The sequence below is a fragment of the Macaca fascicularis genome, chromosome 9, assembly GCF_037993035.2.
Source record: "Macaca fascicularis isolate 582-1 chromosome 9, T2T-MFA8v1.1".
Lineage (NCBI taxonomy): Eukaryota > Metazoa > Chordata > Mammalia > Primates > Cercopithecidae > Macaca > Macaca fascicularis.
Genome location: NC_088383.1, coordinates 49,600,230 through 49,613,729, shown reverse-complemented (window position 1 = coordinate 49,613,729; position 13,500 = coordinate 49,600,230). Strand labels below are relative to the sequence as shown.

The 13,500-nt window shown below is 44.7% G+C and overlaps 1 long non-coding RNA gene across 1 annotated transcript in view; it reads right to left on the bottom strand.

Annotated features, from left to right (window-relative positions):
* Positions 1-1,843: 1,843 nt before the first annotated feature.
* The window catches only part of LOC135965072 (uncharacterized), a 51,360-nt gene continuing 39,703 nt past the window's right edge, over positions 1,844-13,500 (bottom strand). Inside the window, exons 6-7 of the long non-coding RNA XR_010577907.2 lie at positions 11,133-11,241; positions 1,844-4,727 (exon numbers count right to left, since the gene is read on the bottom strand). This is a non-coding gene — a long non-coding RNA (uncharacterized lncRNA). The remainder of the gene's footprint in view (positions 4,728-11,132; positions 11,242-13,500) is intronic.

Genomic DNA, 13,500 nt, shown 5'->3' with positions numbered 1-13,500 from the left:
AAGCACCACTGTTGTATATCGTATACTACTTTAGTGTAAAAAAGAAAGAAAAATCATCTTGTACTAGCTTACAATGCATAAAGAAACCCATTAAGGATAAACCACTATCAGTGGTACTGGGCAGATGAAAGACCTTTTACTGAATGTATCTTTTTGTTGTTAATTTTCGAGCTATGTATAATCTATTCACGAAAGTAAGTTAAAAAACAAAACCTAGGGGGCCGGGTGCGGTGGCTCACACCTGTAATCCCAGCACTTTGGGAGGCCCAGGCAGGCGGATCACGAGGTCAAGGGACTGAGACCATCCTGGCCAACATGGTGAAACCCTGTCTCTACTAACAATACAAAAATTAGCTGTGCATGACGATGTGCGCCTGTAATCCCAGCTACTCAGGAAACTGAGGCAGGAGAATCGCTTGAACCCTGGAGTCAGAGGTTGCAGTGAGCTGAGATTGTGCCATTGCACTCCAGCCTGGCAACAGAGCGAGACTCCTCTCAAAAGAACAAAACAAAACAAAACAAAACCCCTAGGGGCCAGAGGAAGCAGGAAGGCCAGCCCCAGAGAAGATGGAATAGGCCAGAAAGTCTGTGTGTGGATGACACCACCTCAGCCCAACCCCTCCAGAAACATGGTCTCCAGGCAAAACATCAAAGGATTCTTCTCTAAACAAACAAAAGCAAGAGACAGAGCTTCCAGGGTGTGGCTCCCCCAACTTAACTGTAACCGGCAAACACCATCACCACACACCCAGGGTCTGCAACATGGGAGGCAGCCAGAAATACTGTAACCGGCAAACAGGATCACCACACAGCCAGGGTCTGCAACATGGGAGGCAGCCAGAAATAACTGTAACCGGCAAACACGATCACCACACAGCCAGGGTCTGCAACATGGGAGGCAGCCAGAAATAACTGTAACCGGCAAACACCATCACCACACAGCCAGGGTCTGCAACATGGGAGGCAGCCAGAAATAACTGTAACCGGCAAACATGATCACCACACAGCCAGGGTCTGCAACATGGGAGGCAGCCAGAAAAGCTAGCCCAGAGGAGAGGGAGGCAATTCAGGAACTAAAATGATTTTTTAAAACAAAAATAACTGGCCAGCGTGGTGGCTCACGCCAGCACTGTGGGAGGCTGAGGTGGGCGGATCTCGAGGTCAGGAGATCAAGACCATCCTAGCTAACACGGTAAAACCTCGTTTCTACTAAAAATACAAAAAATTGGCCGGGCGTGGTGGCGGCGCCTGTAGTCCCAGCTACTCGGGACGCTGAGGTAGGAGAATGGTGTGAACCCGGGAGGCGGAGTTTGTAGTGAGCTGAGATCAGGCCACTGCACTCCAGCCTGGGCGACAGAGCAGGACTCCGTCTCAAAACAAAACAATAAAAGTTAAAAAATAAAAATAACAAAAAAAGAAGTCATGTATCCAAAGATGCTGGAGAAGTTATTGGACACACACTGCCGGGGAGTCTGGGTGGGAAAAATAGTGTCCATTTTCTCACAGCCATCCCGAGTGTGACTACACAGGCCACTCCTGTTTGTGGAAATCATATATTCACATGGCACAGGGAACAAGAAGGCGTTTTAACCTCAGATGTGGAGACCTACTACCTGCATGCTCCTGAGTAAATTGTTTAACTTCTGGGCCTTGGTCCCTCCAGTGGAATACCTCCCTTACAGAGTCACTAAGAATTCAGTGAGTTGTCTCTGATGTGACGATATAGTCTAGCATTTGGTAGGTTCTCAATAAATGGCATTCTTATGATCCATGACAGCAGAAAAAGCTGAGAGTATGTTACTACAAAGTAATTTTTTAAAGACACAGAAGTCACAATGAAACATGCTTTAAGGTTAATGCTTTAATGTATTGACATTTTCACTTACAAATGTACAATCTGCATATGTAGGAAAAAATCAGTTCTCTAGACACAACAGAATACTAGAGACGGGAAAGCAATCACAAAAAGATCAACTCTGGGGAGAAAGTGGAACTGCATTCCATGCCTTCATCTACACACACTAGGGAAGGAAAAAGAAATATTACAGAGGATCAAAACTTGTGGAAAATACACTTGGGTCATTTTGTCTCAACTGCAGGACCTTCTTATGATCCAGATGGCTACCTTGAGTCCTGGATAACCTAAAATGGGCAAAGTCTGGCCTTGTTCACAAATGATGACCCGAAATATTAACAGTTCTCCCTCTCCTCTTTAATATCCAAGACCCTGAAGCTGACTCAAGGAATGAAAAGAACAACCAGATCAGCATGTATATAATGTCACTGGCCAACTTCTTCAAGGTATGGATTATTTAAAAGTACACATGGAAGTAAAATGCTTACTCAAACCTGAATAAGAAGTTTCTTCTAACTCAAGTACTTCTTGACTTGTATGAAGTGTAGCACTGTAAACAAAGGACATCGTTGAGAAACCGAGGCTATCAAAACATTGGCATCTATGGGAGTTGTGGCCAAGAAATAAAATACCTGAGTGACCTTATCCCGAGTATGCATTTTACACCAGGATCAAGTCACTAGTGACAGTCAAGTTCCAGGCTCATCTATGGCTGCCTAATGAGGCTGGCCCCACTGGGATGGGGACTGGGGAGGGGACACACATGAGTGCCCAAGCTTCAGTCCACACCTCTCCCCTTCAGCCAGAAGCAGCCAAGGGAGCACAGGAACATCTGCCTCAATAGCATTTTGGCAGCAAAAATCAATACTCTGTGGTTCCTGGAATTCTCACCCAGCAATTCCAAGTTCAAAATTACCAGTGCAACATGAAAAACTGTTAATAGTTTTTAAGTAAAGGGTACATACAGCTTTAATAATGATTATAATCTGAAGAAAGTCATTCTTCTTATACAGGATGGAGAATCCTCAAAGCAACATTTTAAACCATGGACACTAGACTTGTCATATATTACATCTATTCAGAGATGAGAGATAAACACACATCCTTCCATGTGGGAACAGATACTCCCATGTCAACACGTCCCCTAGGATCAGAGAGAAAAGCAGACCCGTGGTCACCACTCAGTTTCTCTGGCGTCTGACTTTAGATGGAGTCCCAGGTAGGTTGGCCTAAGTTGGCCTCAGAGGGAGGTGGCTGAGCAGCAAAGCAAGACAGCATGTGTGTAACCAGCCAGGCAAAATAACAAGTCTGTGCTACCTGGAGTGTATTTTCAGGACAACAGGACCATATGGAGTGTGGGGCAGGGACATTCACTGTGCTAAACTGCCTCTGTAAAAGCACACTGTTGAAAGCATGCAGGACAGAAAACTGGAATAATTCAGAGCTTAAAAACAAGAAATAACAGAAATGTGAATATTTCAAATACATACATCAGAATACTGAAAATAAGAGCATTTGACAGAAAGGCTGGAATGGTTTTTCCAAAGACTCACACATTTTGGGGCTCAAAATTCAATGTTCTAAGCTTCTCTATCACAAAGAGATCAAGAACAAAAGCAAGGCTGGGGATCCTGACCGGGCTGAGTGGTACCTTGAGCCAGTCCCTGTGTCCTGAGGGTCCCTGGGCCCCATTTCCCACCCATAACCCAAGTCTGCTCAGCTACGGTCTGCCCTGGTGCTCCGTGAACAGTCACAGGCCCCACTTCTGCACAGGATGGGCCTTCAGAGAGATGAGAGCATCTCCCGCACAGCGTAACCCCGTGAAGGCCTGAAATGGGAACGCCCTAACTAAGGCTCTCCTTCCGCTCCCTCGCTGTTCCTTTAACATTACATCCTCAGCAAGTAGAAAACTAGGCTATCGGGAGGCTTAGGCAGACACACACTCAAACAGCTCTCTTGGAATAAAGCAAATCTGCCTCCACACACTTGTTATTGTTCCGGCTTCTCCAAGTTTTAAAGGATAAAGCCCTCAAACTTGCAGGCTCAAATCAATTCCCAATGCGGGAAACGTTCTCCAAGTATGGCTACCAAAACCATACCAGAATAAGGTGAGAAGCAGCAGCTAGAGTCAGGCAGACTTCTGAAGCATCATTTTTCAAAGGCGGGCTGTGCCCTGTCATCCTGAGCCGTAGGCCTTGCCGGGGGCCTGTGGAGCCCCAGAGGGCAGGACAGGGGCTCTCACACCATGGCCCCGGGAAGTACCTGGGAGCTTACCAACCCACAACTCCTAAAGTAACAAGCAACCAGTTCTGGTCTGTGGTTTGAAAAAGTTAAATGGAAAGCTATAGCTTTTCTTGCCACAATCACTCATTAGGCATACAACACTATATTACCAGCATAACATGAAAATAAATTAACCCTTAAGCACTACACCTAACTCTAAAAAGAAAATGCCTTTCAAAACAGGTGTGCTCAAATAAGGTGTTCCGAGAGTTGCACAAGGACAGTCTTGGAATGAGCCAGTGCCCCGGAGAGCCAGCGTTTGAACACAACAGCACAGTTCAAACCTTTCTCTGTGGTACTTATGTGGATTAGTTACAATTATGACATCACTACTTTCAAAGGAACCATTAAAACTATTATTAAAAACATTTGTCACACACAGAAATGCCCTGCAAATCATATTATTGCACACAGGGTTATCAGAAGCTATGCACATCAAGACCTTGAGGCCCCTAGAAGACCCAAAATAGAGACCCTAAGGCCATGCCCGTGGCTGCTCTTGCCAGCATGCCCAGTGCCAGGTCACTGTCGTTGTCTCGATACCGCTCTCGAATGATGACTTGGTTAGCAGGCTGCTGTCCATAAAGTCCTAAAACAGAAGGAAAGTAGCAGATCTCTAAGCAGCAGTTTGTGAAGTTTAACATCACGCGAAGTGCCAGTTCTCCTTTCACAAAAGGGATCTGCTGTCTCCTGTCACACTGGCACCCCAGCCCTCCTCCACAGCAGGCACATCGTGTGGCCCACATCCCTGAAATCGCACTGGGAGGAAACCAAGATCCTCAGCTCACTAAGGGCCAAGGTCCCTAATCTGCAAAGAGCAGAACCCTAAAGAAGCTTTCAGACTCCAGCCTTTGATTTCTACTTCAGCCCTCCACACCATGCTTACTGGGTGGCAGACAAATGGGGAACATGGGAGAGACACAGTGCCCAACAAAAGCCCAAAAAGGAAATGCTCACTTAAAGCAAATTAGCTTCTTAGTATGCATGCAAACCAATTTTTAAATTAAACCTTAAATCTGCACATATAACTTGATTTTTTTTCTTCTTTTTTTTTTTTTTTTTTTTTTGAGATGGAGTCTTGCTCTGTGCCCAGGCTGGAATGCAGTGGCATGATCTCAGCTAACTGCAACCTCCACTTCCCGGGTTCAAGCTATTCTCCCACCTCAGCTTCCTGAGTAACTGGGACTACAGGTGCCTGCCACCATGCCCGGCTAATTTTTGTATTTTTAGTAAAGACAGGGTTTCACCATGTTGGCCAGGATGGTCTCAAACTCCTGATCTCAAGTGAACCACCCACCTCGGCCTCCCCAAGTGCTGAGATTACAGGCGTGAGCCACAGCGCCCGGTCTACTCTTCTTCTTTTTTGAGACAGAGTCTCACTCTGTCGCCCAGGCTAGAGCGCAGTGGCTCGATCTCGGGCCACTGCAATCTCCGCCTCCCAGGTTTACGCCATTCTCCTGCCTCAGCCTCCTGAGTAGCTGGGACTACAGGCGCCCGCCACCACGCCTGGCTAATGTTTTGTATTTTTAGTAGAGATGGGGTTTCACCGTGTTAGCCAGGATGGTCTCCATCTCCTGACCTCGTAATCCACCTGCCTCGGCCTCCCAAAGAGCTGAGATTACAGGCGTGAGCCACCGCGCCCGGCCCAGCCTACTCTTTTTTACTACATGTCTTTATGGAGAAAAAATATTTATGTTAAGAGGTGAAAACTTCAAAAAAACAAACCACAGACAAATTTAATATTTAATTTGCAAGACTAAAATTTACAACTGGAAATGTACTGTTTGCTCTCTTCCATGCTTCACAGCTACAATGCCTAGTAGCTAAGTAGCTTTCAAACTGCTCAGGTATTAATAGGGTTAGCTTTCCTCCTTGATCCTCTATTCCTTTAATGGTTCAAAGGCTGGCTGGCCAGGCTAGATGGCTGGCACCTGTAATACCAGCACTCTGGGAGACTGAGGCGGGTGGATCACTTGAGGCCAGAAATTTTAGACCAGCCTGGCCAACATACTGAAACCCTGTCTCTTCAAAATTTACCAAAAAAAAAAAAAAAAAAAAAAAAAAATTAGCCAGGGGTAGTGGCGCATGCCTGTAATCCCACGCTGAGGCATGAGAATTGCTCGAACCTGGGAGGCGGGGGCTGCAGTGAGCTGAGATCCTGCCACTGCAATCCAGGGTCTGGGCAACAGAGTGAGACTCTGTCCCCCCCCCCAAAAAAAAGAAAAAGAAAAGAAAAAAAACAAACTACTCACTAGTGATGTGCACATGTGGATGAAGAGCAGAAGTGAAACCCTCAGTGATAACAAAGGTGAACATTTCCAACCACTTGCAGCACTACATACACTGAAATGCTCTTACTCAACTGAGTGCGCTCTTATCCCTATTCTGCAGAGGGGCAAACCGAGGCACACAATGGTTAAGGACACTAAGGCCACACAAACCCAGGCATTCTGGCTACAGTATGCATTTATACCCACTAATGTCTCAAATCCAACAGAAGATGATGAATGACAAAAATCAAAAGGCACAGAGTAGTACAATGAAACCATTGTAAATACAAGGGCTGATCTCGTACAGGTAACAGTATTGGAAGCAAGTGATTATTTTTGCAATGTTTAAATTTCAAAACTAGGGAATTATGGCATTTACTTTCACAGCCCTGACATTTTAAAACATTCAGTAATGTTAACTCCAACTAGCCAAATGTAACACGATGAAACCTGTGGGCTGACCTAATAAGAAGCTCTCCTGGAAAAGCTGCATTCTCCTGTCCTTGCAGGTCATGCTGAGGTCCGCTGGCTGCAGGACCAGGCCACTCTCCTGTGGCTCCTGCTCAGCTCTGCTCCTGCGCTGAACTCAGTCCTTGCCAGAATCAGCTGTGGATGCTTCCAGGTCACACTATTTTAATTGCCTAGTTTAATTAATACTACATAAATGGTCAAAATGTGAATGAGAAAAAGGCAGACACAGTTTCTATGGCAACTAAGATACTACAGGAAAACTAAATAAAGGAAGGTACTTTTACAAATTATCATCAAATCAGGGAATGGAGAAAACTATAAAAGATGGAAGGATGGGAGCACTATAGTCTCAAAATCTAGAAGTCTGCTCTTGGACTTACCCCTGGAAACTGCAGTGCAATGACGTGTCATGAGGATGGTCTCTACAAGACAGAAATAGAAGACTCCAACCAAAGGAGCCAACTCAAAGCAAACACCCTAACCCCACATGATGAGAGAGCCGAACGAGCACCCACTAGTGGGTGAAATCACAGCACAATGTTTACAGAACGTCTACAGTACTCTGTACTTTCTCAATTGGCTGACCAACCACTGGTCCCAATCACTCAACAGAAAGCCTTAACCAGCTCTGTGCGTGACTAGGAGGGTTCTTGTGGACTAGCTCTAGGCTCTGAGACCCTGGCAGACAGGATGGCATGGAGGTGGCAAAGCACCCATCTGGTTGTCAGCACAAGCTGCTGTGTATCAACCACAAACCCAGCTGACCCTTCCACAGCAAGGAGGTCTGGGGGCTGCCTGGTCACCACCCTGAGGCAGGCTGCATAATGCCCACTGATCCAGCCCCTTACGTGGCAAGCATTCCGAGTACTGCCTGTGAGAGTGCTACTTCTACTCTACTGACGAGAGCTAAGGGCAAGGATGGACTCATTTCTGGAAGCGCCCTAAACAACCACGTCCGCAGTATCTGTGCTCTCTGTACAGTAAGAAAACAGCGGCAACTGCCCTAAGAAGCTGAGAAAGAGGCTGGCTCTCATGTGGCAAGGCTAAGGCTTAAAACTCACCACCCCATGGGATTCCAACAGAAAAATGTGCAAAAGGAAAATGATTCATAAAAGGGGATATAAACTAAAGCAACTCGATGATTCCACTTCAGACTTATTGAAGCTATCAAAACTTTCAGAGCACAACAAGCAATCTTTATGGAATTACAGATAAACCACAGCATCAGTAACTGCTAGTGATATTATCAGTTGGTAAATCATTCTGGGATCAACTTGGTAAAATGCTATCCAGATTTAATGTAATATTAAGAGTTGAAATGATTACAAATCTGGGATGTCCCTTAAACTAATCCAGAGGTAGAGAAAGGAAGCTGAGGTAGAGATAAAAGATTAGACATGATGTGGTAACTACTGAAGCCAGTGATGGACACATGATAGTTCATTATACCATCATCCCTATTTTTTATGTTTGAAAGCATTTATATTTTTAAATCATATCCAAAAGAACCCTCAAAAATGTCTATGCTTTCTGACGTATTAATAGAGATGCTTCTCAACTTACAATGGGATTACCTCCCAATAAACTCATCGTAAGTTGAAACATCATAGTCAAAATGCATTTAATATGCCTAACCTACTGAACATCATACCTTAACACAGCCCACCTTCAACTGCTCAGAGCACTAACATCAGTCTGTAGCTGGGAAAATCAGCTAACACAAAGTCTACTACAATAAAGTGTCGAAGATCTCATGTAATTGAATGAGTACTACACTGAGAGTGAAAAACAGAATGGGGGTAGGAGTACCTGAAGTACGGTTTCTACTAAATGTACATTGTTTTTGCACCATCGTAAAGTCAAAAAATCATTAAGTCAAACCATCCTGAGTTAGGGCCTGTCTGCATATACAGATATATTCTAGTTGGGGGAGGAAAAAAAAAAGAACTATATTCTAGGCCGGGCAAGGTGGCTCACACCTGTAATACCAGCACTTTGGGAGGCCAAGGTGGATGGATCACCTGAGGTCATGAGTTTGAGACCAGACTGGTCAACATGGTGAAACCATCTCTACTAAAAATACAAAATTAGCCAGGTATGGTGGCACATGCCTGTGATTCCAGCTACTTGAGGGGCTGAGGCAGGAGAATCACTTGAAACCAGGAGGCAGAGGTTGTAGTGAGCCGAGATCATGCCATTGCACTGTAGTCTGGGCAGCAAGAATGAAACTCCATCTCAAAAAGAAAAAAGAAATATATTCTAATGCATATTCAACAGGAACAAAAAGGAAAATGACTAAAGATGTTCAAAGAAGTATCTACAATAGCAAAAAAAGAAAAAAAAAAAAGAGAGAGGAAAAAAACAGCCAATACTGGAAGGTTTAGTAACACGTCACCCAATATGATAATAGGCAATTACTAAAAATACTTATGAGTATTACGTAGCACTTGGGATTCAATACATATAATTTAAAAACAAGCCTAGAAACACAAATGCATGATTATAAGGAGAAAATATTTTATATGGAGGAAGTACGGGAGGTCCTCAAATAATAGTTTCATTTAACGTAGTTTCATTATAACATTAATAAGAAGAAAAGAACCGATTCCCCTCGGGGCACCGCCTGTGCAGAGCGGGAAGGTTCTTTCCACGTTTGCGTGGGTTTTCTTGGGATAGGTCAGTTCCTTCCCATCCCAAAGATGTGTCCCTGAGGTGAATCAGCGTGTCTGAACTGTCCCAGTCGGAGTGAGGGGGTGCGGGTGAGTGTGCCCTGCAATGAGATAGGATCCTATCCATGGTGCATTCCCACCTTGAGCCCTGAGCTGCTGGGAGAGGGTCCAGCCACCCATGGCCATGAACTGAAATAACTGGGTAAATAATTATCTTACTTGTCTTTATTAATCTTACATGTATGTATAGCTCACATTAATTTCAATGGTTAATATTAGAAGTGGTGACGTTTTTGTGACCAGAAATAAGCCACAGAAACTTAACTCTTGTTTATACCAATTAATCTGCGGTAACATCAGTTTCATTACATGTTGTTTCACAGAAACTCAGAGTTTCCAAGAATCTACTGTTGATGTTAAGTGAGGACTTACTGTAATTCAAACAAAAGTATGTGTGCTAGACTCACAAGACAATGGACAAATATTTAATCTGTCATAATTCTTTATTCTTTTAATGGTTTTTCAACTTGACATGAAAAAGAGTCAAGCAAAGCAGGATCCTCCCAAGTCCCTGCTAGTTGAGTGACTGTGCCTCAGATTCCCAGAAGAGAGCATTGTGGAATTTCTCTATTTCTACTCCAGACTCCAGAACCCGTTTTAAGTGCTAAATGCATCCAAAGCCAAAGCAACCACCAACAACTACAAGGACACCATCTGAGATTGTAACCAGAGGCCTCCTTGACTTCTCTGGGCACCACGATCAGTGGCCCACCCTTCTGGTACCAGCTCACCTCCCTCTGCCTCTGCACTGAGACACCATGCTAGTTTTGCTCACAGCCCGGGATTCCTCCTCCTCCTGCAAACCCCCACATTCCTGTCTCTCCTGAGCTCAGCCTCTGGCTCCAGCCCACCCACCTGTGCATCCTGTGCTATGGTGCTGTGCCCACTGTGCCTGGCCAGCCTCACTTCACAGGGGCCATCGACCACAGTTCTGCCCTCCCCACCCTCACTGCAGCCCCAGCAGTGGCCAGCATTGTCCCACACCTCCACCCTGCCAACCACCTTGCCCAGGAGACCCAGACATGATACCCCTACACCAGCTACTCACGCCTGCCATGTGTTTCATGTAAGGTGAAGAACAGAAAGAACAGACTCCAAGCCCAGAATAAATACAAGCCCTTTCCAGGCCTCTACTCCACTGTGAAACAGAACATCACCTCAGAAGTGATAACTTTCCAAGGATCTCACCAGAAGAACAGCTGAAAGGTCCCTCTCATCCCTTAAAATGGGCCTCTTACTCTGGCTGCTTCTCAATGTAAGTGAATCCCAATAAGTACGAAATTCTCTGAGAACTAATCCAGACACAATTAGCAAAGTTCTAAAAATCAAGCCTACTCTAGCTTTGCAGAGCAATATGAAACTACCAAAGGCTTTTTTAAAGCACAGTAACACAGTGCTATGTGGTCTACAACCAGAAAATACAGCTCACTTAACCTTAAACTGAAAAATAAAAATGTTTACAGGTCTCTCTGGTCTACTCAGCAAATGGACAGAAATGAGGAATGAAAGGCTGGCTTGAGTTACCTGCATATGGGTACTGGTAGGGCACAGCATAGGCCTGCCCATTCGCAGCATAGACAACTTGAGTTCCTGGCGGGTACGCACCACTATATGGCCCATAGCCGTACGCCTGCTGAAAAGAAACAGGCCCATTAGAAATACAATTGTGAAACTTCTAGTAATGTATTAAAATTGTGGTCTCCAGGTTGCAATCAATAAAATTTAACAGTCAATTAAAAAGACAAAACAAAACATGAAACAGTGTGGTTATGCCCCCTGTTTTAAAATTACTAAAAAACAAACAAAAGCTACAATTGGACCCCACTTTCAGGCTACAGAATGAAGAAGGCAGAAAAACACAACAAAAGAAGAGAACTGGACTTGCATGAGATTTGGATTTCAATTCAGTTGTGCTGTTAACCTGACCTTCAGTAAGTCACCTACCTAGGCCTTCCTTTGCCCATCTGTAAAATGATACGGTTGGACCAGGTGATAAGGAGATTCACCGAAACCACTATCCTCCAGGTGAAGCCAGCCTGGAAGCAGAACCCTCTGTGGCCCAAGTTCAGCAATTCCAGGCACAATATGGAAGATGAGGGTGTCCTGAGGTACCTGGGCAGGTGACTGATGGTTTTCGGGCTGCACACACCTATGAAAAGACATGGCTAGAAATGGGCAGCAGACGCACCTCAACCGGCAGTGAATGACCACTATGTGCTGAGAAATACTGAAATCAAGACCGGCCTTCCTGGCATACTCACAGGCGAGAGGAGATCAGACATACTTGCACAATCACTGTCATTCTGTGACAAGTGCTCTGATACAGGGAGAACAGAGGTGTAGCCAGGCAAATGTGTGTGTAGATCTAAACCTGTTATCTTACAAAAGCAGGAGACAAGACTCCCACTTCTCGAAGATGGAGTAGACATTCTTTCCTGTATTCCTCCTGCTAAGTACAACTACAATCTCTGGACATTATATACAAAGCAAACACAAGAAGACTGAAGAGTGAGGAGAAGACAGACAGGCACGGAACTTTAGCACCTGAGGGAGGACCTGGGTTTCCTTTTTGCTTCACACATCCCACACTGGGTAATGGGGAAGGTGGCAAGCTGGAAGCGCCAATCAGTGCAGACCAAAAAGACCCTGAGAAGAGCTGCTCGCTTTAACAAAGAATCTAAGAAAGAAAGGAGCAACCTAGCAAGACAGATCATTTTTAGACAATAACCTCTCTACTCCAGAGAACCACCACAGAAAAACCTTCAGCCTCACACCAGCAAAGGCCAAGTGTGAAGAGCTTGAATTTCCATGCTCAGCAGGCACCGCCGGGTCCTCAGAACACCGTTGAGTAAGACTGAGTAGGGGGCTGGGAATTTCTTCCCTGCCAGATGGAAACAAAACACCCCCATCCCGCTGGGTGGTGTCCATGGAGACCGTGTGGGGAGCCAGAACCCCACTCCCACCCAGCAGAAAATACGGTGCCCTCCCTATTCCACTGAGACCAAGCCGAGAGTGAGTCTTTCAGGACGTCTCAGTGGCAACCATACTATCAGGGGAGGCTCTGGGGGAAACAGTAAGAGCCTTTCCTCTTCTCAGACAGGGTGATTTCAGTGGAGATCTAGTGAGAACCTAAATTCACAACTCCCTCCACAGCGAAAAGAAACCTGGACCATGGGTGTCAACTGAGGCTCAAGGCGAGCCTGGACTTCCACCTCTACCTGGCAGCAATAAAGCAGCCCCCGAGAAGCAGGTCTGCTAAAACATGAGATTTAAATAAGATTCAGTCTTACAGTACTTAAAATGTACAGCTTTTGATCAAAAGCCATTCATCACACCAAGAACCAGGAAGATCTCAACTAAATGAGAAAAGACAACAAAAAACACAAACACAAAGATGGCAAAGATGTTAGAATTATCCGGAAAGATTTTTAAAGCAGCTATCATAAAAACTTTTCAACAAGCAATTATGAACATACTTGAAATAAATAAAAAATATAAAGTATCTACCATAAAACAGAAAAATCTCAGTAAAAAGTATATAGATACATACATTCAATTTTTTATATATCAAGATATAAAGAATAACCAAATAAAAATTTCAGAACTAATACAATAACCAATTTAAATAGTTCAATGAATGAGCCCAACAACATAATGGAGATGACAAAAGGAAGGAATCCATAAACATGAATATATAGGGTAGAAATTACCCAATCAGAACACAACAGAGGAGAAATGGATTGAAGTAAAAAAAAAAAAAAAAAGAGCATCTCTGGGACACATCAGACTAACAGGGATGTCATCAGAGTGCCAGAGGAAGTAGGAGGAGGCTGAGGTTGGAAAAGCACTCAAGAATAATGGTTTAAGGCCAGGCACGGTGGCTCACGCCTGT